This window comes from Engraulis encrasicolus, unplaced genomic scaffold (assembly GCF_034702125.1).
Source record: "Engraulis encrasicolus isolate BLACKSEA-1 unplaced genomic scaffold, IST_EnEncr_1.0 scaffold_116_np1212, whole genome shotgun sequence".
Lineage (NCBI taxonomy): Eukaryota > Metazoa > Chordata > Actinopteri > Clupeiformes > Engraulidae > Engraulis > Engraulis encrasicolus.
The window spans coordinates 2,811-24,848 of NW_026944647.1; the positions used below are offsets into that span (position 1 = coordinate 2,811).

Sequence of the window (22,038 nt, forward strand, 5' to 3'; positions counted from 1 at the left end):
GCTCTTGGGTTTAAACAAAGTTCTTTCGGTTACATCAGGGGACCCGCCAGGTGTAGTTGTAGTCACTTGTTGGCTGTGTTGTGTTACAGTTCCTTTGGCATAGAATGCCTTAAGACGAATCGATCTGAAGAACTTAAACATTTCAATTTTAGTCATAAAGGGATCGTTCCTCTTCGCGGGTACAAACGAAAGGCCCTTAGAAAGAACCGAAAGTTGATCTTGACTTAACTGTTTACTGGAGATATTGATGACACTGTCTTCTATCTCGGCGTTCTGTGACCTCCTTTTCCTCTTCCCCCTCCGCGTCTTGCGTTGCCGCGGGCGCGATGCGTCTCCAGGGGGGGCCCTGGAGGGATTCCGGCTGAGCGTAAAAAACGCCCGGATGCAGATGTGTCTGTGTCGGTACTCCAGTCTCCAGATGAGGCACTAGAGTCCCGCTGTCTTTGTCCCTGCCACGGCCTTCCTCCGAAGCCTCTTTTTTCTCGTAGCCAGGGGTAGACCATATCATTACGGTAATCCAATGTGTCGCGTCGGTATTTCTCAATTTTCGTTTGTTGGATTTCCATCTTGTATGCGCTGATCTGTTCGTCGCATTTCTGTAAAAGTTCTTTTAGTTGCGCTGAAGAGAATTTGGTTTTCAGCTCAGTCTCGAGGTCAGCAATGTCTTTTTTAACTGTGGCAAGTTTCTTGTTTTGATGTTCAATGACCAACAGCATCAAGTCGAGCGAACACTTGTTGAGGATGTCGCACCATTTTCGGCATAACTCTGGATCTTCCCGGCCCAGCGTGGGAACCTTCCCAATGCGCAGCCCTCTGGGTATGCGTTTGTTTCTCCAGTACTGGGACAGTGTACTTCCGTGAAGCAAGGCCCGTATTTCTTTCTTTCGTAGGCGCTCCAACCGACTGCACTGTGCCTCCAAGCTGTCAACAGGCATTTCCATTGTGAGTGCGGGAAAAAGGATTTGCTCAGAGTCTTTTTCGGTGTAGGCAAATACATTCGCCCTCGCATCTGTAAGGCGTTCCACTTCTTCGTAAGACATGTTTGGAGGAGCTCTGCTTAGTGAAAATCTAAATCAAGTAGGTAGCAGGCTTCACTCAGGTTTCTTGATAACTTTTTAGGGTGCTGTCCCAAATGAATACTTAGAATCAAAGAAAAGGAGGGCGCACCTTGCATCAAATTTTTTTCTTTTATTTTTCTGTGCACAGACGCGTTTCGGCGTGTGCCTTCCTCAGTGTGCAACAGTGAAACAATGCGTAACCAGACTTAAAATACCCACACCCATTACCACACCCCATTATCTACAGCCAATGACATGGAACATCGAATTCCATGTCATTGGCTGTAGATAATGGGGTGTGGTAATGGGTGTGGGTATTGTTTCACTGTTGCACACTGAGGAAGGCACACGCCGAAACGCGTCTGTGCACAGAAAAATAAAAGAAAAAAATTTGATGCAAGGTGCGCCCTCCTTTTCTTTGATTCTAAGTATTCATTTGGGACAGCACCCTAAAAAGTTATCAAGAAACCTGAGTGAAGCCTGCTACCTACTTGATTTAGATTTTCACTAAGCAGAGCTCCTCCAAACATGTCTTACGAAGAAGTGGAACGCCTTACAGATGCGAGGGCGAATGTATTTGCCTACACCGAAAAAGACTCTGAGCAAATCCTTTTTCCCGCACTCACAATGGAAATGCCTGTTGACAGCTTGGAGGCACAGTGCAGTCGGTTGGAGCGCCTACGAAAGAAAGAAATACGGGCCTTGCTTCACGGAAGTACACTGTCCCAGTACTGGAGAAACAAACGCATACCCAGAGGGCTGCGCATTGGGAAGGTTCCCACGCTGGGCCGGGAAGATCCAGAGTTATGCCGAAAATGGTGCGACATCCTCAACAAGTGTTCGCTCGACTTGATGCTGTTGGTCATTGAACATCAAAACAAGAAACTTGCCACAGTTAAAAAAGACATTGCTGACCTCGAGACTGAGCTGAAAACCAAATTCTCTTCAGCGCAACTAAAAGAACTTTTACAGAAATGCGACGAACAGATCAGCGCATACAAGATGGAAATCCAACAAACGAAAATTGAGAAATACCGACGCGACACATTGGATTACCGTAATGATATGGTCTACCCCTGGCTACGAGAAAAAAGAGGCTTCGGAGGAAGGCCGTGGCAGGGACAAAGACAGCGGGACTCTAGTGCCTCATCTGGAGACTGGAGTACCGACACAGACACATCTGCATCCGGGCGTTTTTTACGCTCAGCCGGAATCCCTCCAGGGCCCCCCCTGGAGACGCATCGCGCCCGCGGCAACGCAAGACGCGGAGGGGGAAGAGGAAAAGGAGGTCACAGAACGCCGAGATAGAAGACAGTGTCATCAATATCTCCAGTAAACAGTTAAGTCAAGATCAACTTTCGGTTCTTTCTAAGGGCCTTTCGTTTGTACCCGCGAAGAGGAACGATCCCTTTATGACTAAAATTGAAATGTTTAAGTTCTTCAGATCGATTCGTCTTAAGGCATTCTATGCCAAAGGAACTGTAACACAACACAGCCAACAAGTGACTACAACTACACCTGGCGGGTCCCCTGATGTAACCGAAAGAACTTTGTTTAAACCCAAGAGCACTTTCCTCCCCCCTATGACCAACTCTTCAGTGGAAACCTTCTGCCGGTTGGTGGAGCAAGATGTTTTTTCTTGTTTGTCATCTGAGTGTACAATTAGACCTAATCTCACTACCTCAGAAAAAAATGCTTTGCGCACATTAATGTCTGATGATGATTTGGTTATTAAGTCTGGAGATAAGGGTGGATCGATAGTCGTTCAAGATAAGACTGCCTATGTAAATGAAATTGAGAGACAACTTGGTGATGCAAGCTCTTATGTTCGTTTACAAAGTGATCCCACTCTGAGGTTTACTGAAGAGATAAAAAGTACTCTAAAGAAAGCATTGTCTGAGTCCATTATTGATGAGAAAATGTTCAAATTCTTATTGCAATCAAATCCTGTGAGGCCAGTATTTTACACCCTCCCCAAAATTCACAAGAGTTTGAGCGACCCACCTGGCCGCCCAATAGTGTCTGGCAACCAATCTTTAACTGAACCTTTGTCTAAATTCGTTGACCACCATATAAAGGACTTAGTACATAGTTTACCATCCTTTTTAAAGGACACCACTGATTTTCTAGTGAAACTATCATCCATTGGAGAGGTTGACGACACTATTATGCTGTGCTCTATGGATGTAACGAGTCTATACACAAATATTCCGCATGACGCAGGGTTGGCCGCTCTGGAATACTACCTCCGCATGAATAATGTCTCGCATTCGGATTTTCTCTTGTCTTTAGCCAATGAAGTGCTTAAAAAGAATTATTTTCTGTTTCAAAACCGTTTTTTCCTACAAACCCAAGGTACTGCAATGGGCTCGCCCATGGCACCTAATTATGCCAATCTGTTTATGGGTAAATTCGAACATGACTTTATTTACAATGACAACCCGTTCAAAAAACATCTGAAGGTGTGGCTTAGGTTTATAGATGACATTTTTTATTTGTGGTCAGGATCAAAAGAAGAACTTCTTGCTTTTAATGAGTACGTGAACACCAGATTGCCTTCCATTAAATTCACTATGAGTTATGATGACAAGGCTCTGCCTTTTTTGGATGTACTGGTAAGAAAGGTGGATAACGTCTTACACACGGAAATATACCGTAAAGAAACTGATCGGAACACATTCTTACATTATCAGAGTTATCACCCACCCTCTCTCAAACGTAGTCTCCCGTTCAGCCAACTGCTGAGGGTGCGTCGCATATGCAACAACGACACGACATTCGAGCAACAAGCAGGAGAGCTCTGTGAAAGGTTCCGTGATAGGGGATACTCAGACGCGCTGGTAGACAACTGTCTGGAGCGCGTGCGCAACGTGCAGCGCACTGACCTATTGACTACACGCACTAGACAAAATTCGAACGCCCCGGTCACCCTCGTATCCACCTACGGTAACATCTCTAACGACTTAAAAAACATAGTGAACCGCCATTGGCACATTTTACGTAGTGATACAACCATTGGCAATGTTTTCCAGAATGCACCGCGTAATTGTTATAAAAGATCACCTAACCTGAGAGATCAACTAGTGCATTCATACCTCCCTGCGTCCACCCAGTCATCTTTCACTTTTCCTATCTCACCTGGTAATTTCAAATGTTTCAACTGTGCAGCGTGTAATTTTATGCTCACAGAAAAAGAATTTATACACCCAAAAACAAGCAGAACATACAAAGTAAAGGGCAGAATCACATGTCTATCAACTTTTATTGTGTATTTATTGACATGCCCGTGTGGTCTACTTTATGTGGGGAAAACAAAGAGACAATTGAAAACTAGGATTTTTGAACATAAATGTGCAATAAGGAAAAATGATGAAAAATCCTCTGTTGCAAGACATTTTCATTCTGCAGGCCATGACGCAAATATGTTGAAGTTCATGGGCCTAGAGATGGTCAATCGTTCACCACGAGGGGGTGATAGAGAGAACCGCCTCCTCCAGCGAGAAGCCTGGTATATTTTTAATTTGAACACCTGCATACCAAATGGGATGAATGAGGAATTGTCTCTTACCTGTTTTCTGTGAATTTGGACCAAGTTGGATTATTGTATATATGTATATATATATTTTTTGATTGTTTATGAAATGTTTTTTTCCAATGAATTGTTTGTGATGCATGGACTAATGGAGTAATTCGATGTTCCATGTCATTGGCTGTAGATAATGGGGTGTGGTAATGGGTGTGGGTATTTTAAGTCTGGTTACGCATTGTTTCACTGTTGCACACTGAGGAAGGCACACGCCGAAACGCGTCTGTGCACAGAAAAATAAAAGAAAAAAATTTGATGCAAGGTGCGCCCTCCTTTTCTTTGATTCTAAGTATTCATTTGGGACAGCACCCTAAAAAGTTATCAAGAAACCTGAGTGAAGCCTGCTACCTACTTGATTATGTACTTGCATTAGTAACATACTCTATGTACAGTGTAAGAACATATTGCATTATTGATGCATAAAAAGGAATTCATAAAATGAACCGTTACCTATAGCATTATGTCCTAAAATCTTGCAAGAATAGACATTTTACCCACACACACTCATATAAACTTGCAAATATTGCTGCTAAAAGAGGCTCTCTTTTTCACTTACACACACACATACTTCTAGATTCACTTACTCTCTCTCTCTTTCACACACACATTTTGATTCGTTTATTTGGGAGGACCAATAATTATTGAGAAAACAATACAGCGCCCCAAACAATGTTAAAGAAGCAATAATGTGTCTTTTACATAAATACCAAAATGATAGTGGTCTACAGCCTCCTCAAGGATACAAGTGGCATCTCCTTCTCCATATATGCAAACTGCCTATAACTGCAGAAAGTGAGCAATACTTAGCTAGCTGCTTTGCTTTTTTCTTATTTAGGCCGGCTATTTGCAGTCCTCTCACACACAGCCTATGAACATGACCTAGGCTACCACAGATACTGTAAGTGCCACCATGGATGTTTTGTAGCCACTGTCTGTCAATGCATGAACTATTGGTTGATATTTCACACATTTTTCAGCAAAGCACAAGTCCATATATGCATCAAAGCAGCCAGGGCTCGAAATTAACTTTTTTCCTTTGTGTCCCGCAATGGTCCCGGATTCCACTTTGTATTGTCCCGAATGTAACCAGAAGTGTCCCCATTTTTTTCGCGCCTAAATAAGTGGTAAATTATGTCCACGTTCAATTTCATGTGTGATTATGTTTTTTGTTTTTTTTTTGCAGTGCAACTGTGAATTCAGGTCTTTAAGAAAAAATTAGGGTGTGTTAAATCATGAACATCTGTGCCTTATATAGAAAAATGCCTTGAGTAACCGTGCACATTTCGTTTTTCAAGAATATATGAGCATGGTGATATGAGGAAATCTGCATTCAATGACATTATATTTGTCAAACTGATTGCTTTATGCACCAATATAGCCTACCCATCATGTAGGCTATTGTAGACTCTATTGCAGCCAGCCTGTTACTCTGTTGTAGCCTATTTAGCCTACAGAAAAAAACAGCTTTCATTTAGTCTACTACATATCAATAACAATTCAGTGTCTGTTTAGCTTTAGTTAAAAAGTGGCAATAGTCTAACCTAGTCTGACTTTGGCCACTGGTTGTGATGGGCATGCCGGTGGAAGATAGCCAGGCCGTGCCCTCCTAGTGATGCAACAGCTTCAGCCAGTCTCGAAGAGATGTGAAAGTCGATGATAATCAGGCTAGGTGGAAGAAGATGCGGTAGGTTTTGGGGCCGCATTAGGAGTATGACAACGCATTGCAAGACGTTTCCTTTCCGCTTTAAATTCACTTGACATTGACATCAAGACAATTTGATAAGTTAACCTAAAAATAAATGCACAAGAGAAAAAACTACGACCGCACACTTAGGCCTACCTCACTTTCGAGAAAGAGAGGGGGATAGGCTAGCATGGAGAGGGAGGGGAGGGGGAGAAAGAGAGGGATTGGAGAGAAATGCGCTGGCAATGCTGTAAAATTGAAGCGCGTTCTTCGTGCTTGTAATCAATGAAGTCAAGGTGGACTTTTTCCCTTTTCAATTAGACCTTGGCTAATAGGCATTTCTGCTTTTACCAGCACAGAAACAATAACACGGATACTTCAACATTAATTAAATAACTGCGTTTGTATGACAATGTTCAGAATATAGCGCCTTCATTTCCAGCCACATTTGAATGAAACTGCTTGACGTTCTTGGCTAACAACTACCTCTGTTACCTTGCTTGCCGTTTCCCTAACTATTTGTTAATGGAAAGTAATTTACAGGCAGTTTCTGATATGTATGAATGAGGGTTAATCTACTTTAGAGCCAGCTCGCGTTTCTGGTGTTTTGGGCAGATAGCACGCGACAGGTGGCCACAGACAACTGCGCATTGTTTGGGGCTGTTGCTTTGCTTAGCCTACCTGAAATATTAGCAAAACCGAACTCCATTCCTCTCACAGCTTAACCATGTCTACTGGAATATATCCTTGTTGGCTTGAAAAATCAACAATCCAGAGCCCGTTTTCTCTGAGAGCATTTCTAGTTCAGGGTGAAATGGCATAACCAACGGGACAACCTCTCAGTAGCAGTCCGAAGAAACACGCGCTTGCAGTCGCAGCTGCGAAATCTTAATCAATATTCTAGAACACAATGCGGACGTTTATTGGAAAGTTTTCTGTTGCTATTTTCGCTGATGGTTGGTGTTGAGTTAGGCTAATGTCCCAGTGTGATGGCTTTGCAAATATAATAGCCTACTTTTTGAATCTTTTCATTTATATTTTTGGACGGTCCCGGCATTGTCCCAGAAATGATAACTTTGTGTCCCCACAACATTTTTTTATGGTCCCCGGGACGTCGGGACACCGTTAATTTCGAGCGCTGAAAGCAGCATCCTATTTCCAGTACGGTGATGGTCCTCGCAGTGTCATCAACAACAACAATGTCCGGGGTTTTAGGGTAGTCTTTAAGGACTGTATCCAGAGCCGCAGTATTGGTCAAGTTGGAAAACCAATTAGAATAGAGAGACACATGCGCACGCGTGCGCACACACACACACACACACACATAGAGGCTCTCCATCATGCACACACACACACACACACACACACACACACACACACACACACACACACACACACACACACACACACAGTTGCACACACACCTGGCACACAGAGAAATAGTAAACTTGTTGAGCCTCTCCCACAACTCTCCCTGCTGAAAGGCTGGCTACGAGTTGCTGACTCGCCATACCACTGGTCTGGTGCTGACGCCCCTTGATCTGAATAATTTGGCCATCTCATCTCGGAGATAAATAGTGATTAGAATTCCATTAAGCAGCGGAGACGCCAGAGGAAATATTACTGGCCGCAGATGCCGCCATAACTCACACACCGCAAATAGCCCATACAGCACACACACACACACCCTCCCCTGGGACAACTGGTCTCACTGTGTGTGTGTGTGTGTGTGTGTGTGTGTGTGTGTGTGTGTGTGTGTGTGTGTGTGTGTGTGTGTGGGCGTGTGTTGGCACGCAGACAGGAAACAAAAGGTGTGTTCCTGCAGTGCAAGTGTGTGTGTGTGTGTATTTGTTGAGTGTGTGTGTGCGTACGTGTGTGTCTGTGTGTGTTTATTTGGGATATTGAGTATTAGAAAGTATGTGTTGAAATAGTGGCCTCAGTCTGTGTGTGTGTGTGTGTGTGTGTGTGTGTGTGTGTGTGTGTGTGTGTGTGTGTGTGTGTGTGTGTGTGTGTGTGTGTGTGTGTGTGTGTGTGTGTTTGTGTGTGTCTGTGTGTGTGTGTAGTGCACCTAATTGAAAGGATTAGGGGGATGTGGCTGTGAAGGTGTGAGTGAGTGATTTGCAAGGTGCCGCCTCCGGAGGGGCATGTCACAGCCGCCAGCTTAAGGAGCAATTATTAGCATGCACCTGGTGCACATCACCTTGCAGTGTGTATATCTGTGTGTGTGTGTGTGTGTGTCTGTGTGGTGCCAGTGGTGCTTGATGAGCATGCCCAAAGTGCATTGCACACTTAATGTGTGTGTGCGTGTGCGTGCGTGCGTGCGTGCGTGCGAACATGATGCTATGGTGTGTGGTGGTGTGTGTGTGTGTGTGTGTGCTTTCGTGGCACAGTGTGTTCATGCCCAGTCATCTTGTATGGAGCTATTTTAAGGTCATAAATCTTACAGCTCCACAAAACGCATTTCAAATGTGTAAGCTGCACCTTGTACTTGCAGGGTTATTTTCACATCTGTACATTTGTTTTGTAACTGTGTGGTTTTTTTTTGCACATGTGTGTGGGGGAAAACGTATGTGTAAAATATTAAAATGTATGTGTAGAAATGTTTTGAAGTTGTGGCAAGAGAAGTACGTAAGGCTTGTGCCATGCTTTACCAACTTCTTCCTGTTCGGAGCTGCGAGCACACGGCTGTGAAACTTTTTTCACAGATGTACGAATTTTGAGCCGGTTTTCACGTGGGGGTGGGGTCATATGGCGAGAGCCAATCAAAACATCTCTTACTGCCAACCAATCCAATATGGTCCAGCTGCGTCTTGTCCAGCTAATACCGCTACGCCCATTCCTCCTTACTAGACCGCCCTCACAGTAACGCCCCTTTGGCTGTTCAAGTTTCTGAAGTCAGTTGCTGCCGAATGACAACACAAGCGCCGCGCGGGACTTTTAAAAACGACTGGAAGGATTTCGCTGCAGCGATCACTCAACTGTCGGTAAGATTTCGATATTAAATGCATGAATATACATAACGGTTACTTTACGAGTTGACTTTCAGTCGGAGGGCGAACATTTAACCACCTCGGCCCACCAACTAGCGGTGTTGGCTAATGTTTTTTTTAGCTTCAAGGCAAGCTAACAGGCCGCCCTTCGTAAGTTTGTTTCAGATGTTGTGTGTGTATTTGTCATAATGTACAGCACTAAGTTATGGGCAGACAAAACAACTATTATTCCTGTGTAATTACCATTCTTGTGACTACTTCACTGCATATATTAAGCAGGAAACTGCCTTTGGTTCCCAAAATATGAACATCTGTTGCCCTTCATACCCCACTACAGGCTTCACTGCCTGGGAAATCTGTGCTAGTTTACTATTTCCAACCTGGTAGCTAGCTAGCCAGCCTGGTCAGAATGGACAAAGGCAGCACATCTCAGAATCTTGTTACGACAATACGAGGCAAATGTGAATGGAGTACATCGTTATGTGTAAGATAAGACGTTAACATGACAAGGGTGAGATGAAAGATACTAAGGGCTAGCCAGACTAGAATAAAAGTTAACTAGGCCTACCACGAAAAGTTCATTCATAAACGTTTTGACGGTCTTTCGAATGGTTATCGGATGGTGTGCTTGCTTGCTTAAATATCATAAAGTTCGCCACAAAGTGATCACGAAGTGATCTCCGTATTAATAACAGTTTCGTGGTTTGTTACTCGTTTGAATAAACGTATAGTTTTGACATCCCTTTCAAATGACACGCGGAAGTTTTGAATATTTGTTGTACCACGAGCTATCACGAAATTATGCTGGGCCAAAAGGTGTTTATACAGTAGTTTCTTCCTGTGCTGCGTTGTGCACGTCTGTTTCATCATCTGAGCTATCAGTTGTGTTTCTTTGAAGCAAAGATGTATAGAATAGCACTGAAAGTCGGAGGTGTCATATTTGTTCAACCTGGTGTTAAACGTAATTTCAATTCTTGACCAGTGCATGTAAAGAAATTGAAAATAAAACCGACTTGACTTGTCATTGGGTCTGATTTTAAATGTGCCATATAGTTCAATGTGGGAGCAGGTTCACACACTAAATAAGACACTAAGGTCAAGCACAAGCAGATTAAAAAAAAATAAAAAATTCTCAGAGCAGATTAGAGCAGACGTTTCAGGTTGCTGCCATCAGAGAGTATTGACTTGACCTTAGTGTCTTTAGTGTGCTCCCACATTGAGCTCTACTTTTTGGGTCCATGCACCTACTTATTTCTAAACATCTAGAGCGCAACAATACCCCTGCCTCCTGATATGCCATATAACCTGTATCTCTCCAAGTGTGTGTGTGTGTGTGTGTGTGTGTGTGTGTGTGTGAGAGAGAATGTGTGCACGCAGATATAAGAAGTTGGGGTTGATGATCCACATGATGGTGATGGACCAGGACAGCTCTGGACCTCCTGACTGGCAGCTCCATCCTCAACCTCTCTTCCTGCCCTTCACACGTGTGCAGGTAAGGCCAATTTTTAAAAACTCACTACATTGTCTGAGGCAAAAGTAGGAGAAAAGGAGTGTGCGAGTGAGTGAGAACCCGGTCATTATACATGTGACCCTTAAAGGGCGTGTGTGTGTCCTAGAACCAAGACAGTGGCAGTGTGTGTCTGTCTGCCTTTGGTTAAGGGTATCTTTAAGATACTACCTTGTTGTGGTAACATAATTTTGCTATTTCTGACAGGCAGCCAGTTTTCTGAAAGATGGTTGATGTCAGTACCAACATGTTGTGATGGAGGCTTCCACCTGAGCTGAACACAGAAACTTGCACACAGTGGTGAGTAAATCACTGAATCTGCTTTGTTCTGCACTAGACCAATAAGTATAGTACAGTAATAGTGACCCCTGTACAGGTCAGACGCTCTGTAACTCTTCAGCCTGGAGTTCTGCATTAAAATGATGGGTGTGATTTTTTATGTAGTGTATTCTATGTATACCCTCTCGTGTGTGTGTGTGTGTGTGTGCAGTTGGAAGCAGTCGTTCCTGCTCAGCATCGATATGCCAGTAATGGGTTTGATGAGCCACAGCATGGTGATGGGCAATCAGCATCAGGACCAGGGCAGCTCACAAGGAGAACCTCCTGCCCTGCCTCGTCATCCTCAACCTCCCATCTCCCTGCTCTTCACACATGTGCAGGTGAGGCCAACCTCTAAAATGCACACTTGACTTGAGGCAAAGGGGGAGAATAGGCCTGCGTGCGTGCCTGCGTGCGTGCCTGCCTGCCTGCGTGCGTGCCTGCCTGCCTGCGTGCCTGCGTGCTACACTTTAAGACAGTAGCAGTGTGTGGGGGGGCGTGTGCACAAGCATATGCACATGGTCATGTCATGGTCATGTCTTTCTGTAGGTAGATAGGGGGTGCTTGTTTTTGTCTTTATTTTCATTCATAACATTAGCATGCCTTTTTTTGACAGGCACGGAGCCAGTTTTCAGAGGGAGGGCTGATGACACCAGCAACTTTGGTGAACCTGATCAACCCAGCACCAACCACTGTGCCGCTCCTCCTCTGCCAACTGCACCACATGGCTCCACCATCTCAAAAAGGCACAGACACTACTCCTACTACTTCCTGCGAAGGATGAGAGAAGAGCCGACCGCCCCACATCGGCACTCACCACCTTCTACAGGGGTGTCATTGAGAGCATCCTGACCAGCAGCCTCTCTGTCTGGCAGCCGTCAAGCTGAAGACTAGAAGGCAGTACAGAGAGTGTGGTGAGAACGGCAGAACAGCTCATAAGATCACCCCTACCAGCCATTCAGGATCTGTACACTTCACACTGTTCCAAGAGGGCAATGAACATCATAAAGACACAACTCATCCAGACTGTTCTCCCTACTACACAAGCACACTGGGAAACGGCTTCTTTCCACAAGCCATCAGACTCCTCAACGCACTGAAGAAAACCACATGAATATTCCAAGGACACTGGAGAATATTCCATGAACACTTCTTTCACCATGCCACTTACACTTTACTCATTGCTCCTTATATACAGCATCTTCACATCACCTGTATGATCTCCTCCTGCCGTGTGTGTGTGTGTGTGTGTGTGTGTGTGTGTGTGTGTGTGTGTGTGTCCACTGTGTTTGTGTATTTATTGTCCATCAGTATGTTAATCTTCTTATTGCACACTGTTTGTGTCTCTGTGTGACTGTATTTATTGTATGTATCAGTCTGTATTTCATGCCAATGCATTATTTTTAGTTGTTAAACTGCACATTGGAGACTGGTCAAACACAATTTCAAACTTTGTGTTAACCCTCCATAGATTTTTATTTAAAAAATGGAGTCTAATCTACTGTACTACACAGGCTATCAACAGACCACACAGTTGAGTGCTGTTTTATGCACTCTGAATATGAGAAGGAGAGGTAACCGTTCACACTTCATAGTGTAAAAGTAAACAGAAATAAATTTTCACATTTCATTCCTGTCTCGTTCACTTCTTTCAGCAATGTATGTGGCCTACATGCAGGGAAGCTGACAGGGGGGGCAAAGGGGTCCGTTGACCTGGGCCCAGTGAGACGAGGGGTCCAGGAATGGGTCCTCATTACATCATACCTGCAAACTCGTCACCTTTTGGTGACAGTCACCTTTTTCCTGTCCAATTAGGTCATTCACATGAATAGAAATAGAACCCCAGCTCTACACTGTCACCTTTTTTTCTTTGACGAGTTTGCAGGTCTGTTACATTGTATGTAGTCTATGTATTGAGTGGGGGGCCCTTTCAGATGACTTTGTCCTGGGTACAGCCAAAGCTGTCAGCGGTCCTGATTATGTACGCACAAACACTGGTTATGATGGTAGGAAAAATGTTCTCTGTTTTCTGATGGCCTTTGAATTAAGACAGGCCAATCTGGAACCTCTCCTGGATAAAGAGGTAAGCTTCAATAGTGTGACCTCACTCCTAAATCATAGACAGACATGGAGTATGGTAGGCCTATGGTAATGAAGAAATTGTTTTTCTCCAATAAAACAAACAAATAGCCTATTGCTATTTCAAATACTATTTCATATATTTTTTCATTAATATCTGCTCTTTCCAAGCTGACCACATTGCCACATAAATGTGGTGAGGTGACACTCATTACTTTAAAAAGTCGGGAATGTGTTGCTGATGTTTTACATCGTTTCAAACTTTTCTAAGTAGCCTATATCATGTCTTACCAAGTGAACAACCTCGCCAAAAAGGGTTTTTTAATTATTATTATTTTTCCGGGTGTGTTAATATCCTGGAAAGGATGTTTAATCATATAGCCTACACAGTGTTAACAGTGACCTCGACACACACAGCTAGGTAAGGTAATGTCAACGTCGTTGTGTTGACATTTTGGTGACCTGGTACGTTGCTATGACAAATTTGTGCATAGCGACACGAGTCCTAAACAGTAGCCTAGGCTACAATGTCCGAGGTACGGGAAGACAAAGCAAAAGACATATTGGGATTAGAAAACGTGTGATTTATCTCACTTTCTTACATAAATTGTTGAGAACATTATGTCAGTGGAATGTTCAGTGAAACGTTTCTCTGGAAGATAACAATTTGCACGGGATATCTTTGTAACAAACATGGAGCCTTCATCCGGAAATGGCCTTGAAAATGACATCATGCAGTATCCCTTCACGATTGGCCAATACGGCAAATGCCGGGAACGCCCATGGGCGTGCTTGCATTAAGGGTGGAACTGTTTTACTGCAGCTGGACCCTTCTCAATCAATCAGGCTTCTCCAGGACTGACTGAAAACAACGTGGATCTAACCACAGCACAGGCAGGCAGCAGAAGGACGCAATCTCTTTCTTCTGAAGACCGATATGGAGGAGTCACACACCAGGTGCGAAGTTTGCCGAAAGGTTTGCCCCCTCTGTCCCTTTATGAAGTCCAGTATTGGCAACATAATTATCTGTGGCTTACTAGTGCTTTTAGCTTCTTTGGCATCGTGTCTGTTGCACACATACCCAGCAACAGGGTCCTGACGCTTCCTGTGTGTGTCTAAGCACCTTTAACCTGTAAGCTATGCTTGGAAAGTAGTTAGCCTATGTTGCATTAGGTAGTTTTCAAAAAAGCTCCAATCTTTTGAAACCGGACTAGTCATAGAAGAGACCCCTAGACGTCATTGATACTGACATGGGGGGAGGCTACAATTGCTTCAGCTAGCACTTCCATAGATAATTGCATGTATTGCATTGCCGAGTTGGTCAAGCCATGGGCCCTACCAATGTCATGCAGCTTCTGGAAGGAACCACTGTTAAACAAGAACAACAACAAAAAAAAAAACAATGTTCAGTACTCAGTAGCCTACTATGGCAATGGAATTCACGTCATGGCTTGTGGCAAATTGCACAGCCTAGTTTGCTGCTCCATGCTCAGCCAACATTTTAATTTCTAATTTTTAATAGCAAGCTTGTTCAATACATTTTGTAGCCTAGGCCTACAGCAGGGGTGGGGAACCTGTGTCTGTTTTATCCAGCCCCCGACATGAGTTTAATGTTATGCCGCTTCACATGAAATATAACACATTTTGTAAAGGACTCTTACCAATTACGTTTGCAATAGAGTTCAGTTATATATAAGGGGCGGGCTTAGAGAAGGTGGGGTCGGGGGAAATCCTGGTTCGTGTTAATAATGAGGCCCTTGGAGGACTTCAACGGCCCTTTGAATGAAAAAAAAGTTCCCCTCCCCTGCTATATAGTGACTGCAGTTCATCAAACAGTGCGCTCAGGGGTGAAATAGTGTCAATCCCCTAACTACAACACATTCCCCTCCCCCACGTATGTGTTTATAGAGGACCATGAAAACAATGGGGGAAAAAAATCAGAGCCAATTGATGAACCTCTGCTTTTTTCTTTAACACCATGAACTCTGTTTTTTGGACGACCCACCTTAGCTCCAGTCCACGTTGTTCTTGGGTTGGGCGTATCAGTCAAAACTTACAGATAATGTTATCCTACTGCTACTATACAATGTATACCATTCAAAGAGGGGAAACCGTGAGACCTTTAACAAATGGCTCGTGTTGAGTTAAAACAAAACAAAAAATAAGGAGCAAACACTCAATGTTTAATTTCAATTTTGTATGACATTCAAATAGGTAAAAGTCCTTTGCGTAAGAATGTTTAACAGAATGAATTGTTTTTAAAACAAAATGCAAGGAGTCACAACTCAAGCTATCATTCATTCATTCAATCATTTAAAAATAAAATGTATACATACTGTTGCATAAAATTGTGATTTGAAAAGTCATGTTATTAAAAATAAATGCAAGGCAAGACATCTTGAACATTTGCACATGTTGCATTATTAAGGCACACAATAACTTGACATTTTGTGTTGATTTAGAGGAGAGTAGCCAGCGCTAGTTCTGCTAGTAAGATTCGAATGCCACATGTCATTTTGCAGAGCCAATCAGCAACCACCACTTCCCTTTATAGTGACATGTCTAACTCTTGCTGTTGCAGGTTCGGGTGGTTAAAAATTTGCTCCTCCATCCCCACCACCACCAGGTTGGTCCAGTCTACCTGTCTGCGGGGTTAAAGGTCCGCTTCCTGCTGCACAGCTACATCAGGCTCTACTGGCGCAAGAAGACCCGGGCTGATGATTGGACCTACGCCAAAGACTGTCTACCTTCTGTTAAATGCATAGTCAATTATCTTCTCATTAAATCGCATTTAACTAATTCCTCTCTCTCTGAGTCTTAAGGGCTGAAATATACTTACTTCCTATTTTATTCACCAAAGTCACCAAATCCCTTGTGATACTATAGTAGGGTGTAAATGTGCTACTTATAATTTGAAAAATGAAAAAAGGTCGCACCATGCATGTGTAGCAGTAGAGCTTTCTATTGCTGTCAGTCATGTCTGTTTCATCCCTGTGCACGTTTGACACTTTGGTGACAGTCCCCCCAGCGGGGCTTCACCTGAGCTCACGATTGGGTGACCGCAAGCCACACCTGCATAAAGAAGATGGCGACGCAAACATTCAGTGCTTTTGCTGAGAGGAACAGACTTGCTAGCAGCTCTGGCTGTATGCTCCTCATCGCTTTTGCCCCGGAGGGAACTCGTCGTGCCCCTGGCTGCTCGGTAGGTTGCTGTTCCTCTGCACTCGCGTTTCTTGTCCTGGATTGCGTTCGGATCTTAACGCATTCTATTTGTTTCAGCTTGGGCTAATTGATTGCCATCTGCGCAGCTGTATGGCTCCATCTCTTCCCCTCCGACACGCTTGCTGACCCTTGTCCAGGTGAGTTTCTAATGCTCACTGGCGTGTGCACTTCACTTTTCCTGGGGGCAACATGCTGACATTATTCTCGGTTCACAGCATCCATCACGAGACGATTCGGTAAGCGAAGTCTCTCCACCTTGGCAGCGTGTGCCTCTCTGGACGGCGTGTGCCGGCTACATCGGTAGGTTCTCCTTCTCATACCCTTCTAACTGTCTTAGTTAGGCGCGTTATGTAAATACAAATAGGCGCTTTAAGTAAATGCATTTATTTTGTATTCTCCATTAGGGCCCGTGGGGCTTCCAACCATTACGGTCAGAGTTGCCGCTTTGTCCTCCCCTGTTCTGCTCCTCCTGTCCGCTCACGGTGACTGTCGCTCTGCTGCAATATTGTTGCTTGCTGTCGCTCTGCTGCAATACCGCTGCTTGCTGCTCGCTCTGCTGCTTGGGTGTGGGGCTTGCAGGGTGTCTGACGCTGAAGCTCGCTACGCGGTGTCACTTGTCCCGTGAATTGTTTTGTTTGTCCGTTTGTTAGTCTGTCCATGTCTGCTTTGGCTGCTTGTGCTACAGTGACTGTGCGCTAACCCCCCCAGTTAATGGGGTAATTCCTGTGGGAACTAATGTGCTGAATTTATCTGCATGGTGTGCTTTTTCAGTTTGTTTGCTTTGTTGACTTAATACTTTTCATTTTTGTTTGCTGTGCTTTACCTTACTTTTGTTTTGCTTGGTGTGTTTTCCTTTTCGTTGTAGTGTATTAGTCCTTTTGTTTTGCCTCAGCATCATTGGTTCTGCTCATAGGAAGATCACCATTAGGGTGGAGCACAACCTGTAGGCCTAGGCTACTTGTGGCCTAATCCATTGTAAGTGTGTGTGTGAGTGTGTGCGTGTGTATGAGCGTGTGAAATTCTAATGCCGGTATTTTAAAGATTATTACATGTTTTGATAAATTAAAGTACTAACGTCAGTTCTGGCCAGGCCATGGTAGTCAAGAAGCTTGCCGCCCTCCCCTTCATCTAATTCCTAATTGATCCAGGTGCATTCCCTCAGCTGATAATCTTTCTTCCCTAGCGATTGGCCACACGGCTTCGGCACGCCTTTTAAATTCTATCCACTTCCTCTCAACTGTATGCTGCTCGGTTTTTGCTGGAGTTGGTGTTGCTGGTCGCTTGTTTTCTTATGCCTAGTTCTGAACACGTTGTTTAGCATTCTCTTTGTCGATATTGTTTCATCTCTGGTAGGCTGCACATTTTTCTTTGAGTTGCCTCATTAGTTCTGCCTCTGTTCCGATAGGGAGTCCATGATTTCAAAAGTTACGCACCTCAATTTGGACAGTTGATTGTTTTCCCCTTGCGTTGCCGTCCTCTAGGGTGTTAAAACAGGTTTTTGTGATGCCTACCCCAGTTTATTTATTTTGCTGGCTGTAGGCCTACAATTTCCCATGCTCTGAGCTTTCGCTGATTTTAACATTACAAACTGCTTCATCACATTCCGCACCTGCGCGTTTGGTGAAGGCGCTCTTTCTTTGTTGGGCCTAAATACATTCGATCTGTTTACAGCTGCAACTGGGGATGGATGTTTGGCCAATGCCACCCATGTTCTGTGCTTTGTCTGCATGCGGCTGCATGTCAACGCTTTCAATGTGTTGCAGAAGTTAATAGGCCCTATAGTGGCTTAGGCTATGCCTGTAATTTACATTGTCTCGGGCTTCCCATCCGATCACTTTAAATGCCTCTCACGCCGTTTTTGAATCGCTTTGGTTTCTTGTCATTGTCCACCCTGATGGTAAACAGGATTTTGGCTTGCTGCTTTTTCACCACGCATGTTTCAGTTGCTTACAATATGAATTCAGAATTCTCTGCGGAGGTGAATATTTGATGGTTAACTTGTTGCATTTGCCGTCTGCTGGCGTTTGATATAGGTGCTTAATTGACCTTTGCCGTGGGATGATAAATCCATCTTCAATTAACATTCACGTGAAAGTTGTTGCATGGAGTACTGTAGTCTATTTTGCGCTTTGAGTCGCATGGCGATATAGTGTAGCCTATAGAAATCTGGTGACCCTGTGCGTTGCATTTGTGCTTCGTGCTCTGAAACGGTTGGATTGAATAGCCTATGCTTCCTTTGTCACAATAGTTAGGTAAGGGAGACGTCATGCGATGTGATTTTTTTTTTAATTGCAGTTATATGTTTGTTCCACCGTCCTCGCCGGTCACCTGTCACTTTGTAATAAAACCACAGGTGTTTCTAATCGGGCGTGGCTTGAATTGATTATTGCTGGAAACCGTGCTTTCGGAACCGTTGTTATTTATTTATTTATTTATTTATTTATTTTTGCATTCTTTTTATTCCGTGACTCTAGCTGTTTATATGCTGGTGACTGCTGCTTATCCGTCTTGTTTTGGCATTTCTGGTGTTCAACGCATTCCCCTTGCACCCCCTGTGACCATTTGCAGTGTGCTAGCTCTAGGCCTATAGTCTAGATTGATGTGCTCTTTGTATCTACTGCTTCCTGGCTATTCATCTTTTAGTTTTTTGGGGAGTTGCAATTAGCATAGTTCTGAGTTGCAATGTTTGGGATGTTGTCTCTGCTGCTTTATAGTAGGCCTACTGGCCTGTTTGGCCAAGTTTTGCTAGCTCTGTATCCTAGACTAGGATAAATGTTCTAGTGAACCATTGCTTCCTGACTGCTAGTCTAAGTGCTTGCAGTGTGTATAGTAGTCCTGGCTGGGCTGTGTAGGTATTCTGGCTGTAGTGTGGTCACTGTTTCACTCACTGCTGGTGCCCCGTTTGTGCTGGTATGTAGTCAGTTCTGCTGTTTTGGCCAATGTAGTGTAAGTATTTTGTCTGGAGTCCGTCATTACTACTAGCAGAGATGCATTGTCTTTATGTTACTGGCTGATGTAGGCTGTGCTGGCATGGCTATATTGCTCATCTGTTAAAGCCTGGTTATATGCCTAACCGTGACCTTGCATGGCTGTGTATCTTTCTGCTAGCTCGGTTTGGTTGTGCAGTAGTGCTTGTGCTGCCTGTATGGCATTATTAGCTCTTCCCCTCATTCCGGTCACTTTGGTTAAACTATCTGCATCGTCAATATCAACTGTAGGCTATTATGTTATGTTGGGTAGTGGTGTGCATGTTGGGTCTTATTTAGCACGTTTAGGCCTCGTCATGCTCATGGAGCCATGATCGTGGCCTCTGCTGGGGGAGGCTGCATCAGTGGTCATGTTGGCCTTTAGTGTAGATCATGTTGCTGTAGTGTAGTGTAGAATGTTGCCGTGTCTGGATAATTTTGCTGATTTCGTCTGCTCTTACTGCCAACTGCATAGTATACATGGCCTTTGCTAATGCTGCTAGCTTCAGTGGTCTGTTGGCATTGTTTCCCCGTGTAGTCGTGGTGGCACTGTTAGCTCATAGTCTGAATTGGCTCTGTTTGCTCGGCGAGTGTACTCAAGTGTTGCTCATGTTTTGTTAATGGTCGCCTGTGTCGCTTCGTAGGATGGTAATCGTGCTGTCTGGCTAATGTTCGCCCTGTGAGCATGTTGACTCTGTTGTTCATGGTAGCATTGATTGCCCTGAGTAGTCCATGTGCTGCAATTACTATTGGCTCATACTCTGTCTAACTACAGCTGGCTCACATATAGTTTAACTGCATTGGGTCCTGCGCCTGCCTCCAGTCATATTATCTATATGCTGTCAGATCTGATGGATTGTATTGTGCAGCTACCGTAACTGCAGTGGGCTCACTTGGTTTAGTCTATCGGCTGCTTCATTGGTCGGTTTAGTGTCTAGCCAGCGGCTGCCTGCTCATATTGTTTCAATGTAGCTTCTGCTGACTGTCGCCATCTCTGGTCTCCTTGCTGCTCTCGGATTTACCTACAACTGTATCTGTCCATCATTCTAGCTATTGGTTGCCATCATGGAGGCCCAGCTTATTGTGTGCTGTCATGTGGTCCTTGTCAACCTGCTGTTTTTTCCGGATCCTAGAGTAGCACTGATCCTGTGTGGGTGTTCAGGCCATGTTAGCAGTGTTCTCTATGTTGACGCGTCTAGATGATGTAGTGATTTCGCTGTCACCTTGTGCTGCCAATTGCATATTCTATAGTCCATGTCAATCAGCTGCCGTTCTGGGCTCTGGAGTAGAGCGGCACTGATCCTAAAGAATCAGCCCATTTGCTGCTGCCCGTCCGCCTAGTCAATTTTTATGCTGCCTGTACGCCTAGTCTATTTGATGCTGCCCGCTACCAGAGACAGCCTGCGTAAGAGACGGAGCACTCAAAAAGCCTTCCATAGGAACGAACGAGAGCATTTGGCTACGCAAACATAGCGCTGGCCGGCGTTCCTCCCACCTGTCCGGTAACGAGAGCCAATTGCTTGCTGAGCTTATCCAATCATCTTGCCTAGTCCATTTTGCCGCTGCCCGTCCACCTAGCCCATTCACTGTTTTTATTTATTTATTTATTTGCCTAGTCCTTTTTTGCTGCTGCCTGTCCACCTGCCCATTTTTGCTGCTGCCCGCTACCTAGCCCATTTGGCTGCTGCCTGCCCGCCCAACCCATTTCTGCCGATGCCCATTTATTTATTAAGCCATCCTAGCCTTAGTGCCTCCAGTCTGTGTACTTTATCCTAATGACTCCCAGCCAAGTCTATTTAACCACTGTTGACGCTCTATTTCTCTATGTGCATCTGACTGTCCAACAGCTGGCCTTGTCTTTAATCCTACCTAAAGTCTATTTTACAGCTGGTGATGAGGATGCTGCCAACCCCAAATTGTTAACTGCGGCCAACTTATTGGTCATCTAGTTACATTTTATCCTTTTGGCTGGGGTCGTTCATTTCACCTGATTTCGCCTGGCCTATTTAACTATCTACCAGCCTATCTAGTTTTCTCTTTCGCTACTGCTGGGCAAGTTTGTATTTTTGCTGCTGCCTGGCTATGCCCTATTGCTGCTGCTGTGCTCCTAATATAACTGCTGCTAAACAAAACTTCTGCTAGTCTAGTCTGGTTAATAGAAATCTGCCTATTCCAGTTAACTTGACGATTTATGCCACATTTAGCCAATGACTGGCCCAGATTTCTTGATTATACTTACTACTGGCATAGTCAATATGACTGCTCCTCTGATCACATGCATGATTTACTCTGGACTAGTGCATGATGTTTTTGGGGGGATATCTAAATTCGACTGCTCAACCAATCCTCTCATTTTAACTGACCTTGAGAGGATTACCAGGTATGGAATTCTGCTGCCTATGCACGCTACCTACGGCCGGACGTGTGCGCCATTCTTAATGCCCAGAAGCCATGTCCCCTGCTGCCCCTGGTGGTAACCAATAAGTGTCAGCATCTATGCGTCGTGCTGCCATCTGCTGCTCCTGCTGCTGCTATGCCCCCCCACCCCCCTGCCTTTACCAAATTTAGTTCCAAATTTAGTTTTAGATATTTGGTTTGGGGGGCTTATTTCTATAGCTATGACATCCT

General features: G+C 44.4%; 1 long non-coding RNA gene across 1 annotated transcript; it reads left to right on the top strand.

The window, feature by feature from the left end:
- Nucleotides 1-9,132: 9,132 nt before the first annotated feature.
- On the top strand, nt 9,133-12,773 carry LOC134442118 (uncharacterized). Its single transcript, XR_010033311.1, has 4 exons — nt 9,133-10,810; nt 11,033-11,125; nt 11,316-11,484; nt 11,760-12,773. It is a non-coding gene; the product is annotated as an uncharacterized LOC134442118 (long non-coding RNA).
- Nucleotides 12,774-22,038: the final 9,265 nt, after the last annotated feature.